Source organism: Equus caballus, chromosome 11, assembly GCF_041296265.1.
Source record: "Equus caballus isolate H_3958 breed thoroughbred chromosome 11, TB-T2T, whole genome shotgun sequence".
NCBI lineage: Eukaryota > Metazoa > Chordata > Mammalia > Perissodactyla > Equidae > Equus > Equus caballus.
The window spans coordinates 36,134,647-36,158,256 of record NC_091694.1 but is presented as its reverse complement, the minus strand read 5'-3'; positions in this window follow the sequence as shown (position 1 = coordinate 36,158,256).

Here is a 23,610-nt window from a genome sequence, read left to right as displayed (position 1 = left end):
GTATTTTTGCAAGTATGCATATAATTTATTGTGGAGAACACAATTTACATGGTAGTCGATGCCTGTTTTATAGCCTCACAAATAGATGTATGAACTCAAGCATATAATGGCCCAACCAGCAGGCGCAAATACGTTCTAAATCTTCTAAATGTGCTTCACAAAAATGTAACTGAGGAATATAAAACAGATCAATTCTTGCATGTTATATATTGGTTTTTGATTTACAAATCTAATCTGGGACATTTCTTCAGAAATGAGGGGATTTTTCCCCCCTCCTCCTCCTCTTCTTCCACTAACTTCTCCGTGCACAGACCTCGTCTGCTGGTCAGGTGCCTGCAGGCTCCGCCACCTCCAGGATGTGCATATGTGCCCACATGCGTGCCCACGTGTGGGGCACGCTCTTGCCCAGCTGCCTGTCCGTGCACTCGTGAGTATGTTAGGAAGCTGCAGACCTAGGGTGGAAGGGATGGAGCGATCTTTGCTCCACCTATGTGACCTCTCCCACTTGAAGCTAAAAATTTGGAGAGGAGAACTGACAAGAGGAGCCCATGGGAGTGTGGCACCTCTCAGATCTGGTCCCTCTAGGCTGCTGCTTTAGTGGCCTATTTTCTCTGGGACCCAGAGTGGCCTCGTGACTGACTGGAGCAGAAAAAGAAAGTGATGGTCTTAGAAATGAAAATTAAACTAACATTCACTAAGTTCCATCTTTAATTTGTATTTTACTGAAAATATTTTTATCAATTTATCTTCACATACATGGTTCTTTAAAAAAGCTCATTCCATCAACAGTTGAATGGACACATAAATGGTGACTACTCATAAAATGGAATACAACACAGCAAAGAAAATGAACCAACTACTGCATGAATCTCACACACACGTAATGTTAAGTGCAAGAAGCCATAACCCAAAGAGGGCCTGCTGTATTTACATAAAGTCCAAAGCACGTGCTGAACCAAACTATCATGTTTAGAGATGGCAAAACTATCAAGGAAAGCAAGGAAGTACTTTCCATAAAAGTCAGGATGGTGGTTATCTTTGGGGAAGAGGGGTTGGATGAGGGTATTCAGGGGGGCATCTGGGTAGGCGGCAGAGTTCTAATTTTTGACCGGGTGGTGGTTCCATGAATGTTCTATTGGTGATAAATTGCTAAGCTCAATACTTCTCTTTTTTGTTGACTTTTCTATACATATGTTGTATTTTACAATAAAAACATTTACAAAAACAGCTCGTAAGGGCTTATAATGAAAACAAATACTCCTGCCCCCACCCCCATCCTTCCTCCTGTTCCCTGAAGGCAGCTACTGATAACCATTTCGAGTGGTTCTCTTCACATCTCTAGGAATGTGCAAAGCTTCTTTGGAACCTCTCTATCTATGAAATTGTATAATCCTTTTTATTTCTATAAGGTCAGTAGTAATGTCTCCACTTCCGTTCCTGATGTTAGGAATTTCAGTCTTCTCTCTTTTTTCTCGGTCAGTCTAGCCAAAAGTTTGCCAGTTTTGTTCCTCTTTTCAGAAAAGCAACTTTTGGTGGTGTTAATTTTCTCTGTAGACTTTTTATTCTCTATTTCATGTATCTCCACTCTGTTCTTTATTATTTCCTTCCTTCTGCTGGCTTTGGGTTTAGTTTGCCCTTCTTTTTCTAGTAAGGTGGAAGGTTAGGTTATTGATTTGAGATGTTTCTTCTATTCTATATACGTGTTTCCAGCTATAAATTTCCCTCTGAGGACTGCTTTTGCTGCATCTCATAAATTTTGGTATGTTGTGTTTTCATTTCACTCATCTCCAAGTATTTTCTAATTTCTCTTGTGATTTCTTCTTTGCCACACTGGTTATTTATGAGTGTTTTGTTTAATTTCCATATATTTGCGAATTTTCAAAATTTCCTTCTGTTCTTCATTTTTAATTTCATTCCCCTGTCGTCATATACTTTTATGTTTTTGATCTTTTTAAACTTATTGAGACCAGTTTTGTGGCCTAAGATATGGTCTATCCTGGAGAACATTCCATGAGCACGTGAGAGGAATGTGTAGTCTTGGTTGTTGGGTGGAAGACTCTATTAGGTCACTATTAGAAAAGAGTGTCTAGGGGCCGGCCCTATGGTGGAGCAGTTAAGTTTGCATGCTCAGCTTTGGTGGCCCAGGGTTTTGCCAGTTTGGATCCTGGGCACAGACCTAGCACCGCTCATCAGGCCATGCTGAGGTGGCATCCCACATAGCAGAACCAGAAGGACCTACAACTAAAGTATACAACTATGTACGGGAGGGCTTTTGGGAGAAGAAGGAAAAATAAAAAGATTGGCAACAGATGTTAGCTCAGGTGCCAATCTTTAAAAGAAAATAGTGTCTAGTTGGTCTGTAGTGTTTTCCAAATCTACTTTTTCCTTGCTGATCTTCTGTCTAGTTGTTCTATCCATTACATCAATGGGATTTTGTATCTCACCTACGTAGTACTTATAATGTGCAAGTCACAGACCCAGTTTCAGGGGCCTACAATCCAGGGAAAGGGGAGATCTTCAATTCTATTGAGGTGGGCCACCCCATCCCTGCTCCCCAATATAGGATTTTCTCCCTCACCCCCACATTGTTCTGTAGCCTGGGGTCTTGGACTGCTGTGAAACCCCCATCAGTCTCAAATATCCCCCACATTTCCCTGGTTACTAACTCTGGTGGGAGCAAAGCAGAACTGAAAGAGGTCTTGGGGACCATGTAGAGGTCAATGCCTTCCTGTTTCAGATGGGTAAACTAAGGCCCAGGGAGAAGAAGGATCTTGTTCTATTCTCTTGGAGCCAGGCCCACTGGTGTCCCATCCCCTGCTCAGCCCACAGCACCATGACTGACCCACTGGTTGTCAAGCGAAAAGGGACCTGTTGAAGTCACCCCCTGTGTCATTCCATCTATGGTGCAGGATGGTGATGGGGAGGGGCAGGATCAGAGGGGGTGAGAGGGGCTGTGTTAAATGGACACCTCGGCACACTTAGAAGACCTACACTTTCATCCCAGCCTCACTCCTGTGAGCTGTGTGACCTTGGGCAAGCCACTCTCTGAACTTCAGTTTCCTCTGAAAGAATCATGATCATTGCCACCATTTACTGTGCACCCAGTACTGTATGTATATAATCTTATTCAGTCCTCCCAACAGCCTCGGAAGAGGTAAGTACCTTTGGCATAGGAGGAAACTGAGGCCCCGTAAAGCAAAATAACCACCCCCCCTTAAAGCCACAGGCCTTCACCCATCACTTTTTTGTTCCTCCAAAGCTATAGCCCAGAGAGCCACCACTGCTGCACGGCCTCTGTTCACCCTGGGAACATGAGTGTACATATTTAATGGCAGATTTGAAGATAGACTAAGAGTCAGATGATATTCATCACTGGGATTACTGTTCATTTTGTTAGGTGTGAGCATGGTGTGGTCAGTTATCAGTGAGAGAGGCATACTGAAGTATTTCCCAATGAGATGGCTGGCTATCTGGGATTTGCTTTCACCCACCCCAGCAAGAAAAAGAAGAGGGGGCAGATTAAACAACATGCGCAAAGCTGATCATTGTTGTAACTGAGTGATGGGTGTTTGGGATTCATTAAACTATTCTCTCTAATTTTTAATGTTTGAAATTTTTCATAATAAAATGTCAACAAAACCCCTCTGGGGCTCTGACGCCAGGTGGACCCCATCACTGGAGAATTGGTGGCTCTCAGATGAACTAGGATGAGTCGCACCCCTCTCAGTGTCCCCAGGGCCAGCAAGGGTCTGGTCTCTTGGTGGAGTTGGTTGTGTCGTCTGGAATGCAGGTGTGGAATGCATGTATTTTTTCTTCCTGCCCTGGTCACCTGCCAGCAAGGACCTGAGGGGGCAGGAGGCCAGCCCCTAATTCCGGAGAGAATCATTTTCTCCTTTGACCCAGGAGAGCCCTCCTGATGGGCAGTGGAAGGAATGGAGGCCTTTGCTTTAAATAACAGAGAGGGTAGATGGGATGGCCCTTCAGTCCCCTTCCCAGACAAATACACCCCAGCCGGGGGTCTCCACCTGCCAGAAAGGGGAGGGGTTGGAAGGCTCAAGCTGGACTTCCAGGCCTGTATTCACAGCCAATGTCCCCATGGCAACAAGCTAGTTAGAGGGTCCTCAGCATGGCCCCCTGGGGCCGCTCATCTGCCCCGCCCCCAGGAGGGCAGCATTAATGGACTACCCTGCCCTCCTCCCCACTCTCAGCTCTCAGGCCTTCCAAGGTGACTCCCCGACTCCACCTCCCACAGACAATCTCCCTTGTGTACAGAGCCCAGGAGACAAAGGCCCCCATCCCCTGGGACATACACACACACACACACACACACACACACACACACACAGCCTGCCTGGCTGCTCCCTTCAGCCTGCTCAGATCTGGGCAGAGCTGCTCTAGGTTCAGTGGGAAGGAGGAGGTAAACATTTGTTCCCACACTCACACACACACTCACATACACACACTCGCAGTGACACACACATTCTCACAGTCACACACAACCCGGCAGGTATAAGCAGCCAGATCTCCTCCCCGACACACACACACAGTAGCCCCAGTCTGGGAAGGCTCTGGCTCTGCGTCAGGTATAATCACACCAGTGTGGCAATCCTTCATCCACCATGTGGCAATAGGTGAGTTGCTGATCCTCTTTGAGCCTCAGTTTCCTCATCCCTACATTGGGAATAATTAGACCGACCACCTATGGCAGCTGTAAAGATTAAATTTGATCACAAGGACACAGCGGGTGCTCAATGAATGCTTCCTCCTTCCTCCCACTGAACCTGGGGCAGGCTCTGTCTTTGGAAGGCTGTGCTGGGTTCTGGTTAGGTTAGGTTTGGGAGTCAGACAGCCTGGCAGGTGAATCTGGGCTCTGGCACTAACCAACTGCCTGACCTAAGCAGTTATGTAGTCTCCTAGAGCCTTGGTCTTCTCATCTCTGGGTGGCTGTGACAATTAAGTGAGTTAATAAAGCACTTAGTACAGGGCTTGGCATGCCATCAATGTTGTTGTAGTAGTAGCAATAACCACAACAACAATAATAATAGCAACAACAACAAAGCCATGATGTTGGTGATAGCCAACACTGCTTGAATAGAGAGAGCTGACTGTGTCCCCACCTCTTGACGCTGCGTGAGCTCAGCTAGCCCTCTCAAAGTCTGTGAGGGACATAGAGTTATCATCTCCATTTCACAGATGGGAAATTGAGATGTGGAATAAGAAACTCCTTCAGTCCACAGAGATAGAAAGTTGGGGGAGGGGACTGGAGCCCAAGCAGCTCGGCTCTGCTTCAACTGCTGGGCCACCTGCAATGCCAGGAAGTGATGCCACTGTCATTATTAGAGAGAGGTCATGGATCACAGACCTGCTCAGCCTGAGGACTGGATCCCTTCACTTGGCAGAAGAGAGGAGTGGGGTTCCCAGGGGGGCAGCTCCTTACTGAGGTCACCCCTGTCCCATCATGTGCCTGACATCACCTCCCCAATCTCATGTCCCCTAGAGTGGGCCCCCCAGGTTGGGGGCTGTGGAGAATCAGGGCATCTGCAGCTGACTGGGAGGGTCCCTGGGAATGGGGAGCCTGAGTGGGGCTCTCATTGGCAGAAACCCCTGTATCCTGCCGTAAAGTCCCCCATGCCCTCTTTCTTTCATCCTTCTCTCCCTCCCTCTCTCTTCCTTCCTTGCTTTTCCCTTACACAAGTTTGAGTGAGTTTCAGTTCCTTGTACGCAGTCTCTCGTGCTCACCAAGACTGCGCCCCTCCCCTGCTCTGTCCACCACACTGGACAGCACACAGCAGGACCTCTCTGCTTCTGCAGAATCCTTGGCCCTAGGCAACCCTGCAACCGCTTGGTTTCCTCATCTGTGAAATTGGGGCATTACACCGGAATTCACAGGGCTGTTGTAAGGAATAATCGAGAGGACTTGGAAAAGCCCACAACCAAATGCCTGCATGTGATGAGCACCCAAGAAATGTGGGTTATGTTTGCTATTATTATTACCAGCTCTCAGCAGCATCCCCAGGCCTCCGCAGATCCCGGTGCTCCTCTCCCACCCCTTCCCTTCAGGCTTGGCCCCCTGGGTCCCAGGCTAATGTATTTCTTCCCTCCTCCAATGATGGGTGCTGAGAGCCTGCTGGGGGCTGGGTCTTGCACCAGGTCTAACTATGAAGTTTGATAAGGTCCTGTCCTCAGAGGACCCGGCACTTGGCAAAAGACAGAAGCAAGCATTCAGGCAAGTGAGGGAGATCACCCTGCACACAGAGCAACACGGAGCACCAGCTCCTGTGGTCCTCATCGTGGGATGCACATTAGAATCTCCTGGGATTCCCAGGCCCAGGTGTACCCTGGCAATTAACCCAGAATTTCTGGGGTAGAGCCCTGGCAATGGTATACTTTAAATCCCCAGGAGACTCTAACATGTGGCCAAGGGGCTGAGAATCACTGCTTGAATAAATGCTGCCCCAGACCACGGAGGGACAGGGCACTAGGGACACAAGCTGACCCATGGCAGTCACTCACTCACCCACATGCAGGAAAAGGGGAAAGGAAGGAATGATGAGGCGGTATAAAGGGGGGGAGGGCATGGGGCATGTGGAAGGGGGGGCTCGGCAGAGCCAAGGACTTCGAGTTAATTTCAGCATCAAGTGTCACCCACCACTCCTGCCCACTGACACCAAGGCGGCTCCTCCTAGTGTCCCTGCCTCCCACTCGCCTGACGAAGAAGGTGTGGAAATGGCATCATGATGGGGCTGCCTGTAGGGTTGGAATGGACCTCAGTGTCTCATAGGACCCCTGGGCACAATCTGGGTTATGCAGAGGAGGCAGAGCACAGAACCACCTTACCTATTCCCCCACACCAAGTTGTGGGAACAGGAAAGGGTTTTTTTTCCACAAAAATGATTGACTTCTAGGCTAAGAACCTTCAAAGTTGGAACGGGCCTTAGAAATCAACTTGTCCGACTCTCCATACAGAGGGGGAAACTGAGGCCCAGAGAAGAGTGTGCTGGGAGTCCATCAGCATCTGGGTGGCAGCCTTGCTTGTGAGACCTCCCTGCACAGCCCCTGGGTTGAGGGACAAGAACGGGTGAGGCCCCCTCATTGTTCTAAGAAGCTGCCAAAAAAGCACGCTCGAGGTAGGTGAACCGAGACAATGAGAAAGAGGCTGCCAGCGCCTCCTAGGGCTGCCGCAGCAGCTGACCACAAGCCGGGTGGTTTAAAATGACTGAAATGTGTTCCCTCACGGTCCTGGAGTCCAGAAATCTGAAAGCAAGATGGCGGCAGGGTTGGTTCTTTCTGCAGGCTCTGAAGGAGAATCTGCTCCACCCCTCTCTCCTACCTTCCATGGCTGCCGGCAAGCCTTGGCATGTGGTGGCGTCACTCCAGTCTCTGCTTCCATCTTCACATGGCCCTCTCTGTGTTTCTTTGTGTCTCAAGTCTCCTTCTTCTTTCTCTTATACAGACACAAGTCATGGGAATTAGGGCCCACCCTGAATCCAGGATGATCTCATCTCAAGTTCCTTGACTTAATTACATCTGCAAAGATTCTATTTCCAAATTCAGTCACATTCACAGGTCCTAGGGGTTAGGTTTCGAACATATCTTTTGGAGGAACAGAATCAACCCACTTCAGGGGCTTTCTGGGTCACCATGGAAGAGGGGAGAGCAGTTGGGATCAAGTCTGACCCTCTTGGCTCTGGCCTGTCCTCCTGGGCCCAACCAGCAGGAGTTGCCCTCTTCACTCATTCCCACCCCACAGACAAGTAAACTGAGATCTAGTGCTGGCTGCCTGCCCCGGGGGCTGAGCCCAGATGTGTTTGGAGCACCAAGTCCTGAAGGGAGCAGGACATCATTTGCATGCTTCCCACATGCTGAGGACTGTGCTGGGTGCTGGTAGCGGGGGCCCAAAGGGGAACTGAGTTCCTGTTTCATGGGCTCTCGCAGTCTTGTAGGGGAGCCAGACTCGTACACAGGGAGGCCTGGACGTGCCTGGCTTGGGCTGCCCCAACACCATGGGGCAGAGAGTGCCTGGGGCTGCTGAGGAGGACAAGGAGGAGATGAGAGAGGGTGAGGAGGTGACGCTAGAGTTTAGCCTTGAAGGATAAGAAGGACTTCAAAGGAGAGAAGTAGAGAAGAGTTTCCAAACTGAGCCCCGAAAGTATGTTTGTGGGGGTGGGTGCAGGGAGTGTCCCCCTCTGGGAGCTCCCCAGGCTGGACCTCAGGAGATTCTTACCACACCTGGCGTCACTGGCTTTGCCCTCAACCGACCCCTCCACCAGGCCCGGAGCTCCTGAGAGCAGAGGCTAGGTATCTCCTCAGAGCATCCCCAGGATGGGGCTGGCACATGGCGAGTCTCAACACCTTTGTTGGCTAAGTGACTAGATGGACAAAGGCCCGCTTTAGACAGGAACCTATAAGAGGAAGGCCCCTGAGAATGTGCAGGTGGGGGACCAGCCACCCACCTCACCTTCAACACAAGCCACCATTATTACCATCAGTGATTGACTCATGGGGCTCTTTATGAACCACCATGCCCTCACGAGCGCGCGCACACACACACACACACACACACCCCTTAAGGATTTGAGGCAGTTTGCAAAAACACACACAACAGGGCAAAATAAAATTTAAATAAGTGGAGACGAAACTGGGACCAAAGGAAAACGTGGGTAGAGATATCAGCATGAGCATCATCCATTGAGTACCTACTGTATGCAGAACACAGATTGGTGCTTCCAACTTAAGGGAAAAGGGGGCCTGGCCAGGGAATAGACTGGTCATACATTTGGAAAAGCTCCTAAAAATGCTGGAATTCAATGTCCTACACAAAGGGGAATGCCCTCTACTTCATTCATTCACTCGTTTGTTTATTCAACAAGTCCTTATTGAGCACCTATTGTGTACCTGCTGATAAGCACTGATAAGACAGCCAGCCTGGACAGAACTGTATTAATCTATTACTGCTCCATCAGTCTCTGCTCTTTACGAAGTGCTCTCCAAGGGCTGTCTCTCTGGTGGCCCCTTGCTATGACCCTGTAGGGAGGCGGAACACAGAGGCAGAGGCTGGGATCCCACCTGCCACAGCCATTTAGTGAAAGAGAGCGCAGCCCAGGCCCAACCCAGCTCTTCTGCAATGGGAAAGAGGTTGATGCCAGGCATTCACATTGGGCTTTTCACATATTGTACTTCATTTTCTATATCATAATGCAGTGTCATCTTGGGCTGGATACTCAGCTTCTCTGTGCCTCCCTAACGTCATTTGTAAAGTGGAGATAACTGAAAATTAAAGGACCTGATGTGCCGATGTTGGTTTTGACAAATGCACTACAGTTACATAAGACATTAACAATGGGGGAAACTGGGTTAGGGGTTCATGGGAACCCTCTGTACTATCTTTGCAACTTTTTTATAAATCTAAAATTCTTCCAAATTTGAAAGTTTATTTAAAAAAATTAAAAGACTATCTCATGAGTTTGCGGTAAGAAGTACTTACAAAGCACATTATAAGTATTGGTGATTACTACTTAATTCTCACATAATATTGTGATGGAGGTTTATTATTCCCATTTTTCGGACTAGCCTCAAAGAAGTTCAGTGACTTGCCTAAGGTCATACAGAAAGCATTAGGCAACATCTGGATTCGAACCCAGGCCTTGCTGCAACCCTCCCATGGCCACACTCTTTCTCCTATACTCTGCTCCCTCTAATATTTTAGAACTTTTGGTGACAAGGAAATGACCACTTCACCAAGAGCAGTTCTGCTAGTTAGGAACAGATCGTCATAGTGATAAACGATCAAACATGCTCTCCTGTAGCTTTCCTGGGTTGATCCTCATCTGCCCCTTGGGATTGCATGAGCTCCTCTCCACCCTGTGTTCCAGCCAGCCCTCAGGTGTATTAAGCAGAGTCCACCTTCTATGCTGAGGCCAAATGTCCCTGGCACCTCCCACAGCATAGCCAGGAACTCATCGCTCAGGCCTTGATTCTAAAGGCCAAATGCGTGTCCACTCCCTACCACCCCGGCCCCCTGAGCTGACCCATCTCATCTGGCCATTGTCCCTCTTTACCTTAAGTGAGGAGCTCTGAATGGGCCCAGGGCTCCGGGTGTGGCCCCTTAGAACTCAGCCATTCTCCCCCTCCAGGGATCTGGATAGCACCAGGCTGCTCATACAACCTGGAAGCAAGGTAGCTTTAGAGCAGCCTTATCCGGCTGCTGAAGGAGACAGGGAGAGCATGGCCCAGGCCGCTGGGACGTCCCCAAATCAGAAGACAAGGCTATCAGTCCTGGTGACTCTGTGCCGCCGTGTGGTCATGGGCAGCCCTTTAACCTTCCTAACCCTGTTTCCTAATCTGTAACACAGGGAGACTAATAGCAACACTTCCCATCCCTACCTACCTCTCAAGCAGATGAGCTAGGACGCCCCCTACCTCTCAAACAGATAGGATGCCTCAGCTCTGGTCCCCACGATCCCTTACACTCTCCTATAGCACAGCACATCCCACACGGAACTGTAACACCAATCTTCTTGTATCTCTTCCCCCCCAGAAGTCTGTGATTTCTTCTGGGGCAGCAACTGTGTTTTATTTATCTTTAGGTCCCCAGTGCTTAATATGATTAACAGTAGAAAACACTTAATGGCACTTCCTCTGGGCCAGGATCAACCCTGTGAGGTAGATCCTATTATCATTCCTATTGTAGAGGAAGAAGCTGGGGCACAGAGATATGTCCAGAACTGTACCTGGCACATAAAAAGCGTCCAGTATCTGTTTTTGTTAGAGAGTTGGAAGGATGGCTAGATGACTTAATGAGTGGATTGGTGTGTGGGTGGATGGGTAGATGGGTGGGTGTATGAAAGGACAGATGGATGGGTGCATATGGGTAGGCAGATGGATTGGTAATGGATGGATTGGTTAGTGTTTGGGTGAGTAAGTAGAGGTGGGTGGGGACGTGGAAGGATGAATGAATGAGTGGAAGGGTGGATGGATGGATGGATGGAAAGATGGAAGAAAGGATGTATAGATGAGTGGGTGGATGGATAGATGGTAGACGTGCGGCTGAGAGAAGGGATGAATGAGTGAGTGGACGGGTGGATGAGTAGACAAGTGCATGGATAGTGGTCCAGAAAGTGCTTGTGTTATCAAGTCCTGAGAGTGGGGAAATAACCTTGCAACCATTTAAAAAGAGTGGAGGCGTTTAGAAATAGCAAAGGAAACCTCCTCACCCCAATAGTGGGAAGACACTGGGAGCAGGAGTCCCCCCACTCCAAATCCTTGGGCAGGCCGCCATCTCCCAGGCCTGCGGATTTCCCATCCCCCGCCCTTGACACCGCCCCCGGGCAGCCTCCCACGCCCGCAGCTGAAAGGTTGGCAGAGGCAGCGGGTGGGCGGGCGGCTTGTTTCCTCATTGTCGGTGGTAACCTTCCTCCCGGCTGCTTGTTCTGCGTAATGTTACACTTGTCTTCCCGCAACACTTGGATACCCGAGCCAATTTTGTCATGCAAATGAATTCAGCCTATTGTAAATCCCGCGGAGGGAGCGGGTCTTGGAGCCAGCGGGGGCGGGGCTGTGCTGAGAGCGCAGGTGGCTTCTCTGCTGCCCCCTTCACTGCCACCGATGAAAGGGGTGAAAGACCTTTGCTGTGGACCCCTGGCCCTTTCCCCCCTAGTATCCCACACCGTTAGAGCCAGATCAAGCCTTAGAGATGGATCTTCTCTGATTCTAGGTTAATAATCTGAGGCTCAGAGAGGGCCAGTGACTTGACACAGACACACAGCCAGTTGGCCAGGGCTTAGCCAAGTCTCCAGATTCTCAGCCAGAATTCTCTCCACTAGATTGAGCTGCCCCTGCCGTCTTCCTTATTGAGAGCCCAATGGCCACCAGGATGGCCTAAATCTACCCCTCCACCCAATCTAAGCTGCAGGGTGACTCTGAGACCCTCCAGGGTCCAGGACCTCCTAGTAGCTACCTCCGTTACAGGGAGCAAGATTGAAATGTGGACAAGGAACAGGTCTGGCGTGGGCAGGTGAAGGCTATGTCCAGGGATGTTGGCCAAGGCAGGGCTGGGTTGACAGGTATTACCAGTGGGAGGAGGAGTAGATGGCAAATACCAGGTGTTCTCCCAAGGAAGGCAGGCTGGGCGGGATGCCAGGAAGTCATCACCAGCAAAAGCAAGGAAGGGCAGGAGGAGCACTTGGGCAGAGTGAGACAGGAAGTGACTAAGCCCAGGGAGCTACCTGGGTGAGCCCTGCAGTTGAGCTCTGCCCGAGGAGGGCGAGGACAGAGGTACTGGGGTACCCTGGCCCCGACAGAAGGCTGGCAAAGTGCAGGGTGGGAGGAAAAGAAGGGAGAACTGTCATTTGTTCCAAGGCTACAACCCGCCAGGCCCTTTACACCATCCTCAGCTAATTCTTGCAGAAATTCTGTGAGATAGTTGTCCCCACTTTACAGATTAGAAAACTGAGTCCTGGGAGATTACATGCCTGGCCCCCAAGGCCACCCAGCTTGAAGTGGAGATTTGAGTCTCAGTTCACGAGAGTCAGGCCGCCCAGAGTCTATGTTCTTTCCACTCCACATTCTGCCACTCCTGCCAAACTCTGCCATCAGGAAGCAGCCACTCATTGAACTGGTGACAGCTGAGGAGGGAGGGGCTGATGAAGGTAGTGGTCATTCGCTGAGCCCTGCGGTCCAGGAGGTGAGAGTTTCAAGCTATTTCGAACACTTGAGGGCTCCCAGCGATGCACAGACAAAGCCCCACCTCCTTCCTTCCCACTCGGTACACACACCCTACTCCTGACTCAAATTCATTCTGTGCTCCTCCTTGCCTCCAGGTCTTTGCTCAGGCTGTTCCTTCTGCTTGGAATGCCCTTCCCCACCTTGTCTGCCTTCTGATCTTTAAAGCTTGATTCAATTGTCTTCTTTCCCCACCCTGGACAGTGCTGGCTTCTCCCTCCTCTGTACTCTTGTCGTTCTCTTCCTCACACCTATTATATTGCTTGTTTGTGGGAATTTATATGAAGTGTCAGTTTTCCCACTAGTCCTAGAGGGCCAGAGGGGTGTGTTACCACCCAGCACTCTGCCCAGGGCATAGAAGGAGCTTGGTAAGTGTTGAATAAAAGACAGAAGAAGGAAGAGAGGGAGGGAGGGGGAGGAAGGGGAGGGAGGGAGAGAGGAGCTGGGAACCAGTTGGCCCTTGAAGGAAGATGTGGGGCAGATGTAGAGACGATAAATCCTGGACTTCGGAGTCAGAGCCCTGGGTTCTAATCCCAGGTTTACTGATTTACTAGCTGTGTGATCTTAAGCCTGTAACTTTATGTCTCTGAGTCTCAGTTTTCTCTCCTATAAAGTGGGGATGGTAACACCTTCATCTTAGGTGGTTGTAAGGATAACAGAAGATGAGTGTAAAACCGTCCATGTAGGGAGTGCTCAACAGATGCTGGCCCCTTAACCTAGCCCCTGCCCAGTTCTGGACTCTGGCCAAGTGCCCGGGCGAGGTGGGTGGGGCAATGCTGGGGCTGATCACATACCAGGAGAGGCTGTGTCTGGTGGCTCCCGCTTGTCCACACTGCAGACTCTGTGGCCAGTAACCCCCGGGCTGGCCCTCCATACTCCCCATATGTGCCTAGCATCCCTCCTCCTGGCCTGATTGCACCCCCTCATCACTAAATCCCTGTGCTGATGAGGGGGCCCCGTCTCAGTCAGCCTGAGACAAAGCAAATGCAGGAGATCAGTCACCTGCTAAAAAGTGCTCCATTCCCAAGCTGGCCCAGGTCATTCTGAGCAAGCTGCAGACCAGAACAGCCTCAGACATGGGCTCAGGGCCCCTGCGGCCAGAGGCAGGGCCTTGGGTCCCCTCTGCCTCCCAATGGCTTCGAGAACTAGTGCTCTCTCCTGTCTGGCCAGGCAGAAGACAGGATGCTGCAAAGGGTCCCCGAGAGCCGTGAGACCGGTCCTTTGTCCAGTTCCCCCTGGGACCTGCCCTGTGCCCTGGGCCAGCCCCTTCCTTCTCCGGGCCTCAGTTCTTCTTCAGCCAACTGAGAGGGACGGACTCAGGAAAGGCCAAGGCCTCAGCCTCATGGGAGCTAGAGACAAGGACAGAACATTTGCTTACAGCTCAGACACCTCAACCAGAGCCCCAACCTGGGCCAGCGGAAGGAGGAAGCACCGAGCTGTACAGAAGGCCCTTGGAGCCACCAGAGGGACAGTAACTGTAAAGATAATAACAGGCTTACTGAGCACTTGTTATGTCCAGGCAGTGTGTTGACAAAGCTTCTTAAATAAGTGATCTTGTCTGTCCTTACAACCCCCTATGAAACGGCCTTACATTGATCCCCATTTCACAGATGGGAAAAGGGCCGGAGAAGGGCCCTCATCCCAAGCCGCACAGAGCCCAGTCCTGCTGACCCTGGCCTCCAGTGTCACTGTGTGGCTTGGTCCCAGCCTGGCTTTAGGGCTTGAGGACACTTGTGAGCCTCTCTGCCCAGATGTGCCCACTCCCTTTGGCTGGCTTCTCCGGTGCAGGGGAGAGGTAGAAGAAAGGTAGTTCCAGGGTGGGTGGGAGGAGGAGGATGGCCCGTGGGTTTACACACAGAACGTGCTGGCGGTGTTCCACAGCACCTGGCTCCTCACGGACACACCATAAGAACGTGCTAGAGGGAGGGAGGGAGGGATCCACAGGTCCTGGGTGTTAAGAGGACAAGAGCCCTCCACATCTGCATGTGGACAGTGGTCTGGGTTATGGGAGGCCCGCCTCTCTCAAGGACTCCACATGTGAGGCCTGGACGGAGGTGGAAGACCCAGAATCAGAAGAATTTGTTCTCCCTCCCTTGCAGGGAGGCCTCAGGCACACCCCTTCCCTTCCCGGGGAGCTGTGCAGTGCGTAACTGAACCAAAGGGCGGCCTCCACCCGCCCCGCCCCCCCCCCCCCCACCGCGCTGTCACACACCCCTGCAGCTCAGCAAGCCCCGGGTACCCCTGCTCGCACCCCTGCGGACGAACACGGTCCAAGTGCCCAGGCGAGGGGGTCCTGATGCCAGAGCCCCTCTAGGCCATCCATCGCGGCCCCGGGGTCCACTCAGCTGCCCGCGGTCAGGACGCTGCCGTCGGCTTTCTCTGGCATAATGTATGCCCCGCGCTGCCGCTCCAGTCACTCAATCCCAGCCCGTCTGCGGAGGCAGAGATAGTCCTTAATGAGAAGGGCCCAGGCTTTATCTGCTTTCTACTTCAGCCATTATCTCCCCCAGTCTATAGACACGCAGTTACCTCTGACAATAATGCTCAGAGGCAACAAATGCTGATGAGTTTTCTATGCAGTCCGCACAATAAGTCTATCAAAACAACCTCGGAAAATTATGAACCCCCGTGACAGACAAATACAACCCGCTTCGGCGTGAATTTAGAGCCCCCAATGCTACGTTTCTTTTAATTCTTTGGGCCTCTCTTATCTCTGCTGTTCCTCTTCTGCTGGGGAGATAGCAGTAATTTTTCTCTGTGCTGGGTTTTTTTTTCTCTCCCTCCCCCCTTCCTCGCTTTTTTTTTTTCCACCCACTGAGTGAGATGTTTTCCGAGTCTTTCTGCTTGCTAAAGATAAAGGGTTAAAGACCAACTTATGTTGGGTGCTGGGGAAGGGGGGAGGGGGCACGGGAGAGGGAAAGAAAAGTAATCAGCATTCAAGAGATTGCTATCGGAGAATCCGCGCCGAGAACAGTAATTTTGCTGGCTTCGGCGAGGGCTCTCTCCACTGCCCCCCCCCCCCTTTTTTATGAATGCACATAATGCCTGGAGTGTTGGGGGCAGATAAAAGAATTAGCAGCAGCCAGGGGGACGGAGGCCCGGAGAACAGGGGAGAATTAGAATGTCTATCTTTGTCTCTTCCGGCTCATCCAGCCAGCCGAGGCTCCCGGCTCGTAAACAATTTAATCTTTTTGCTACAGTTAAAATACAAAGACAGCAAGCCTCCTTCTTCCAAATGGAAAAGGGAGGAGGAGCAGGACAGGAGGAGGAGGACTGGGGGGCTGGGGGGCTGGGGGGCGGCGGGATGGGGGAGAGGAAAGGGCTGACGCCACAAACTTTTCTGTGCTGGCTTAACCCCTTGGCCTTGAGACCTCAGAACTACCCCTGCACTCGCGTTGCCCCCACTGGGGACAAAGCCTAGGCCTGGTTTGGTCCAGCCCACCCCCAGGACTGGAGGCTCAGCCATTGGGTGGGGGGAGTCTGGCTCCCACTAGGGGTCCCTGGTCCCTGTCTTCCCAGGAGGTGGCAGCTGTTGGCTGATCATCCCAAGCTTCCTCCCTTGGTCTTCCCACAGTCAAGGCCTTTCCTTATTCCTCCTCCACTTCCTGCCTCCCCTCGGAAGCCCTAGTTCCTTCCTCTAGGCTCTGGGGGGAGCTCTCAAGTCTGCAAAATGAGCATTCCTTCTCTTCCGCTCAGGCTGCAGGCTCTCTGAGGGTAGGGACCACCGTGACAACTGTGCCATTGTGCTCCCTGCACAGGGCACGATGGGGCTGTCTGCCTAGAATGGGGGCTCCCGCTCTCCCTCCGCTGCCTAAGACCAGCAACGGAGAGAGGCTGAGATGGAATGTAAGGACATGCTCTCTCCTGCTCTTTCACACACACGCTCGCATGCACACATACATGAGGCGCATGCACACAGTGGGAGAACAGAATTCTAGGAAAGAACACAGCCTAGGAGGAGGAGAAGCCCTTCTGAAAGGACAGATCATTTTGAGGGACCTGAAAGTAAGCCAGAAAAAAGAAGCCTTCCAGGGGGTCCTAGGACAGGTTATAGGAAGCAGGATCCCTGAAACCCAGGGAGGCCAGTGGCCCATGTGACTGACCAGTTGGGCATCCTCATGGCAATCCAAACAGCTGGTGTCCTCAGGTGCTCACCATATCCCCACACTGTGGCCGCTTTCAGCCATTCCAGCTGGACCTTTGTCATACACAACATTTTTCATATGGCCCAATTTTCATACGGCCAAATTGGAAGCTGACTCCTCCTTCTCTGCCCTTGTCTCTCCAACAGAGTGCTAATCCTGGTATATTGGCATTGAATTTACTGCCCTCTCTTACTTGAGCTCCTGAAGGGCCAAGGCCAGGTAATCCTCACCCTTGGATGCCCAAGCCCAGCACAGTGCCTGGTCAGGCTGGCCGAATGCTTGCGAAGTGATTTGGTGGATGAAGAGATGAGTGAATGAATGATGTCCAATAGAATGAGGCCTGGGGAAGAGTGAGGGGAGAGGGGAACTCCTTTGGGCACCAGACACACACTTGAAGAGAGGCCACTCAGGAAAAGGATGGGGAGATAAGGGCCCAGAAGAAGGATGGGGGTGTGGTCCAGAGAGCTGGGCCTCTCTCCCCAGGCTCCACCAGCCGAAGCCACTCAGTGAATGGAGGGAACCAGAGCAGTGATCGGGCCTGAGGCAACTGCATCCCTGCTGGAGCTCAGCCACATTCAGAGCGAATTCTCCAACCTCTTGGCTTGGGACCCTTCCCAGGAAGGCATGGGGGGAAATCACAGGCCCTGGGGTCGAGACCTGGGTTCACTTCCCTGCTCTACCTCTTGCTGGCTGTATATACTCGGGTAGGTCAATCACTCTGAGCCTCAGTCCCCCATCTGTAAAATGGAAATAATAATGACTCTATCTCTCAGGGCTGGGTTAGCAGCTATACAGTAGGGCCCCAGCACGTGTTGGCCATATCTAAGTAGAAGCAGCAATGCCTTGTCATGACAAGCATAGCAGACACAATAAACCAAGGATGCCGAAAACTCAAACACATCACAAAGCTCCACAGAGAAGCTTGCATTTATTATTACTTTTTTTTTTTTTTTAGTTACTCATCCTACCTCTGTCTTTACTCCTTGGAAAATTAAGGTTGGGCTGAGCCACGATGTGAGAGGTAAAGCTGCTTTCTCCAGCTCCTGTGTCCCCTCACAAGGCTGGGGAGGGGAGAATTCAGGGGAAGCTCTCTGCAGACTCCAGGAGGTGGGGGCTAGTAACTTGCTCGAGAGTCTACAGCTTTGCAGAAAGCTCCAGCCTGCTCACTTTCCCTTTGGTCCCTTCACATCTGTGACCTGGGCTAAGCTCTCCTTCTAGTCCCAGTGCCAACCCTCACTTCAATACTCATCCCTCCCCCACCCCCCCCAGACTCCAGTGTTACCTTCAATATGCCCCCAGTGTAGCTAAGGAGACATGGGGGTGGAACACAGGGTTTTTTTTTTTTTAAAGATTTTATTTTTTTTTCCTTTTTCTCCCCAAAGCCCCCCGCCGTTACACAGTTGTATATTCTTCGTTGTGGGTCCTTCTAGTTGTGGCATGTGGGACGCTGCCTCCGCGTGGTTTGATGAGCAGTGCCATGTCCGCGCCCAGGATTCGAACCCACGAAACACTGGGCCGCCTGCAGCGGAGCGTGCGAACTTAACCACTCAGCCACGGGGCCAGCCCCGAACACAGGGTTTTTATAACCCCATGTTATATGAATGCAGGTTTTTATAAACAATGTTCAAATAATAATATTTAATGTTTATATCTTAAAACCAGATAACAGTTATTTTCAAATGTACATTAAATACATATAATCTTGGTCATGTCCTAAGCCAGGGTATCCCAAATTGTCCACATGTCAAAATCACTTGGACAGCTTTAAAAAATATTAGATTCTGAGCCCAAGCCTAGAGATTCTGAATCAATATGGGGGGGGGGGGTGCGCGGTGGATTTGTCGGGGTGGGAAATGGATTTCTTAAAGATCCCAGGCGAATCAGTTGAGGAGCCTCATTCGGGACCTTCCCGGATCTTTAGCTACAAGGAAATAGGTTTCATTTTATTCATTAATTCAGCAAATACTTTCTGAGCACCTGCCATCTATCTTGGTGGGGTTGGGGGGGGGGCACAAGAAAGCAGGGTCTAACCCGCCAAGCGAGACTCCCCACTCCCCAGCCTCCATCCGAAACCCGCCTAGCACTGATTTCTGCCCTTCCAGTGTCTGTCGGGTTTAGCGCCCCTCCTTCACTCAGGAACAGAGCAGGAACACACAGCAAGTAAGGTCTACGAAGCGCCAACACTGCGTTAGGGATTTAACGATACACATGATCGCATTTAATCCTCACAAAACCCTTGTGTGGTAGCCGTTATTACTTGCATAGTATTAATGAGGAGGCACAAAGAGGCGGGGGAACTCACTTAAGTTCACAAAGCTAGCAAGGGGCAGGTTACCCCCCAAAAAACTATGTGCTGCTTAAGTGCAGGGTCGTAGAATTCTATTTCTTTGTTATTAATCACAGTGCCAAGTATTCAATCATTCGGTCATCCATTCAAAAAACTGATAAATCACCCACTGTGTGCAAGGGACCTAATTGTGGGGGATAAAGAGTGCAGAGTTGAGGAGGGGAACTCAGACAATTATGCACATAATTCAGCGGCAAGGTATGAGCCCTCCCAGGAGAGAGGCAGTAGCAAGTTATCAGAGTTCAGTGGAAAGCGATACCTTCCAGCTTCAGGGACTCAGAACGCCAGAAATCCAGAGGTCCTTGGCAAACATTGAGGCCTTATTTCATCAGAGAGGTGAGGCACCTCACCCAAGGTCACACAGCTGGGTGCGCCATAAATACGTGATGAATTGAATGAGATTATTCACTAACTCCAATTACATCTTAACCACTAATAACTTGGCTCCCGCTCCCCTAATGGGATTTCCTCCTTAGACATCAGCCTTCCCTCCCCCACTTTCACTGACATCAGCCAATTAGAGGAGGGCAGGTGCTGTGATTGGGGTCATGGTGAGAGGAAGAGATGGAGAGGACCACAGCTCACCCCCCACCCAACGCTGAGGAGGTGATCAGTTTTGGGTGCTCACAGCCTCTTGTGATAAAGAGTCTGCGAGAAGCTCACCCACATGGGGACAGGGGCAGACCTGGAAGTCCAGCTCCCTCAACAGGAATACCCAAGGAGCACACCTGCTTTGCACACAGCACTTTCTACACTCCATGTCAGAAACCAGCAGGCGTGGGGAGAGATGTGGGGCTAGATACCGAGAGACACGCAGGCAGACCAGCACCTCCAGACAGACAAAGACCAGGAGAGGAAAAACACCCCAAGAAACCCATATCTACCTGAGAATAAACCAGATACTGCTATACACAGAGCTACAAAACTAGCTTCCAAGAGAGCCACAGAGATCCAGAAAGATGCAGACAGACACACAAGGATTCCGCGGCAGAGTCAGATATCCGCTCATTGATTCCACAGAAAGGGATTAGGCACCTCCTCTGTGCAGGCATGGGGAGACAAAGCCAGTCTTTGCCCTCACAAAGCCCATGGTCTGGTGGGAGAGAGCAAGCATGGAAACAGCAATTTCGATACACTGAGCAAAAACCACAGAGATGAAGAGAAGCACAAAAAGAGCCAGAGAGAAAAAGACACAAAGAGAAACCCGAGGTGCTGATGAGGAAGACAGAAGTGGAGACACAGAGAGCAAGAGGGAGACATCCATAAATGCATGCACACACGTACATACACACGCCAACACCTCTGCGGGGCAGGAGTACAGAGGAGGGTCCCTTCCCAGGAGTCCCTCCCAGCAGACCCCAAGCTTCCTCCTGTTAGGATGTGGGAGTGGGGCTTGGGGATGGCCAAGCTTTCTCTTTGAGGGGCCCAGTAAGGTCAGGTGGGGGAAGAGCCAGGCCATGAGGAAGGCAAACAAGGTGTGCAGGTGCATGGGCACATGACAGGGAGATGGCAGCTGCTGGGGCTGGTTCGCTTCCCCTAACTGTCCTAGGAGCCAGGCCAAGGGCCCCACTCCTGCAGATTCCCTCTGATGATTACACTTGGGTCAGCATCCCCCTGTTCCAAACCAAGAGCCCTTCAGCTGGCCCAGTGCAGAATAAGGGTCTCTCCTGACCTTAAGGGAGTCCCCAGTCACCTAATCTGGAACCATGCAGTCCTCAGAGCTAAAATTCTTTGGGTCTGACTTAAATCCCTCCTACTGCAGCTTAGATTCAATTCCAGGGGTAGAGGACCAGAGCTCAAGGCCACAGAGCAGGTGTTTCCAGGATGCCCGCTTCATTCTGATCACTGGCTCGGGAGCCGGGCCCACTGGAAGTCCCCTACGGTAGCACCCCCTCAGAGAGGCTCTAAGCCCAGCTCCATCAAAAGGAGGAAAAGAATCAGGGTGGTGGAAATTGCCCAAGATTTCGCAGAGGCCCTGACTCCTCAAAGCACACGCCTTTCCCCCACAGCACCTAGCCACCAGCTCCTAGGAGAGGGGCCACCCCTGAGGCACTTGAACACAAGAGAGCACAGCCCACACACGCAGGGGACTGGAGAGTCTTTGGGTGTGGTCTTGGGGACGGGAAGAGGAACACGGGCCTGTCCCAGCCACCCCTCACAACCCCTCCGCGGCCACCTAACAGCAGAGGGTCAGACACCCAACAAGTCACCTGCCCCCCCCACTGGCCTCCTCCCACCACGTGAGCCCTGTCACCTACTTTCCTCAAACTCCTTTCTCACACCCTGTCTCCCTCCATTCAACAAGGATCTGTTGAGGGTCTCCTCCCTGGGCTAAACACTGGAGTGGCGGTGACAAAAATGACAAAACTCCCTTAAGGAGCTGGTAGGTAGGTGAGGGAGACCGACTCAGGGCAAATAACCCCACAAAAGGCTCCATCGGGACAGAGAGGGCTCGACGCGAGGAGGCGCGGCGGCGCAGGGGCTCACCCTCCTGCACCCCCCGCCCGGGGTCTCTTCATCCCACCTGACCCTCATCCAGCCCCTTGGCGCTCGCCTCCCCTACTCGACGCCCATTCTGCACATCCCTCGGCCTGAGCTTCCCCGCCCTCCCGACGCCGCGATTCCCAGCGCACCCGGCGGACCTCTCCCACCCGACCCGGGACCCCGAGCCGGCCCTGGACCCCGCCCGTCCTCCCTCTGCCGCGCGGGCCGCGCGGCTCGGCGGACTTGTGCGCGCCAGCCTTGCCGAGAGCGCGTGCACGCCAGCCGCTCCCAGGGACGCGCGGGCGGGGCCTCCCGAGGCTGTGCAGGGCGCGCGGGGCCTGCCCCCCGGATGTTAAGTGCAAGGCCCAGATTTAAGCAGCAATTAAGGCTGCCGGCGAAGAAAGAGAGGGCCAAACAGCCTGTTTATTTCCCTCCCTCCACCGTCCCCATCACACACACCTCCTAGTTGGAAGAAAAGAGGCAAATAGTGAGAGAGAAAGGGGGAGAAAAACTAAACCAACCTCACTGCAATTAGGAGAGCCGGCTGGGGAAAAAAGATACGTTTTAAATGGATGTTTCTGCACAAAAACCCCAGGCTGTCAACATCTCTGGCCTTGTAAGGGGGAGATGACCGTGCCTCAGTGTTTACATAGCCGAAATCAGGGGGAATTATGCTGTCATACTGACAACGGTAGGAGGACAATTTTAAAATTACACCGTTCAACACCTTTAATGATTTGTAACAGAAGAGGTGTGGCTACTCCTATTAAATGTGTTGCCAAATCAATAAAAGGGATAATTGGAGTTGTTAGAGCAAATTATAGCAGCGTCTCTTCTGTTGCTGTACAATGTTGCCTTGTAAACTGCTATTACAGGCAGCGCCGTATTTCTCTCTTATTTGGCCGCTTTGTAATGAGTTGGCATTTTGCAGCATAATAGTTCCACTTTCTTTTATGGAGCTCTCACTTTAACTTTTTCTCCTTTGTGCAGCCTATAATTTCCTCGCCCTCCCAGCCTCCCCGCCTGTTTTCAGAGGTGGCCGTGCTGCCTGTCAGCAGCCTCTGGGTGATAAATTATATTATTTCACATTATTTTCAGGCCTTTTCAATTGGCAGTCAGATGGGGTTGAGGGGTAGATGGGTCTGAGGGGATGGGGATGTGGAAGGCGGGGAGACAGGAGACAGGGCCAGGAGGAGAACTCAAATTCACAGAAATCGAAAGGGAAAGGAATGAGAGGCACAAGGCTGACCTCGTTCCCAGGGGCAGAGGGGCTTGGGCCTTTAAATGCAGGACTTGCCAGAGGGTTCTGAGCTGAGCCGAGACTCTGGCTGGTGGCATAGCTATTGGTGTGAGGGAGTGTGCAGCATGCTGCCAGCTTCACCCACGGCACCCCAGAACCTCTACCTCTCCCTGTTCCTAAAAACAAAACTGATAAACAGCTCAGGACTAAGGGGCTATTGTTTCTCCCTACCCCCTCACCCACCTTCTCTGCCTGACAGAGGCAAGAACCCAGAGCTTAGGCCAGGCCACAGGAGGAGTGTTGGAGCCACACCCCTGGAAGCACCCTGGGACTCCCAGATGGATGGGTCGTAGAGGATGGATGAGCCATTCCCACTGAAGACAAAGCCTGAAGCCCCCAGGCATTCAGAGGTACCATGGTCAAGGCAGAGGCAAGAGATGGAAACCATCACAGGCCTGTTCCTAGGGATGGATAGGAGTCCAGAAGCCTGACTCCAGGCCTGAAAGTGCCTCCTCACCTCACTCACATGCAGGTCTTGGCCCCCAGCTGGAAAGGACAGTGTCCCTGGGTAGCTCGGGACCAACCTGCTGTGTGTATCATTCAGTTCCTGAGACAGCAATAAAAATCCTGGCCCAGACAAACCTCCGTCAGTCACCCCCTGCGCTGGGCTACAG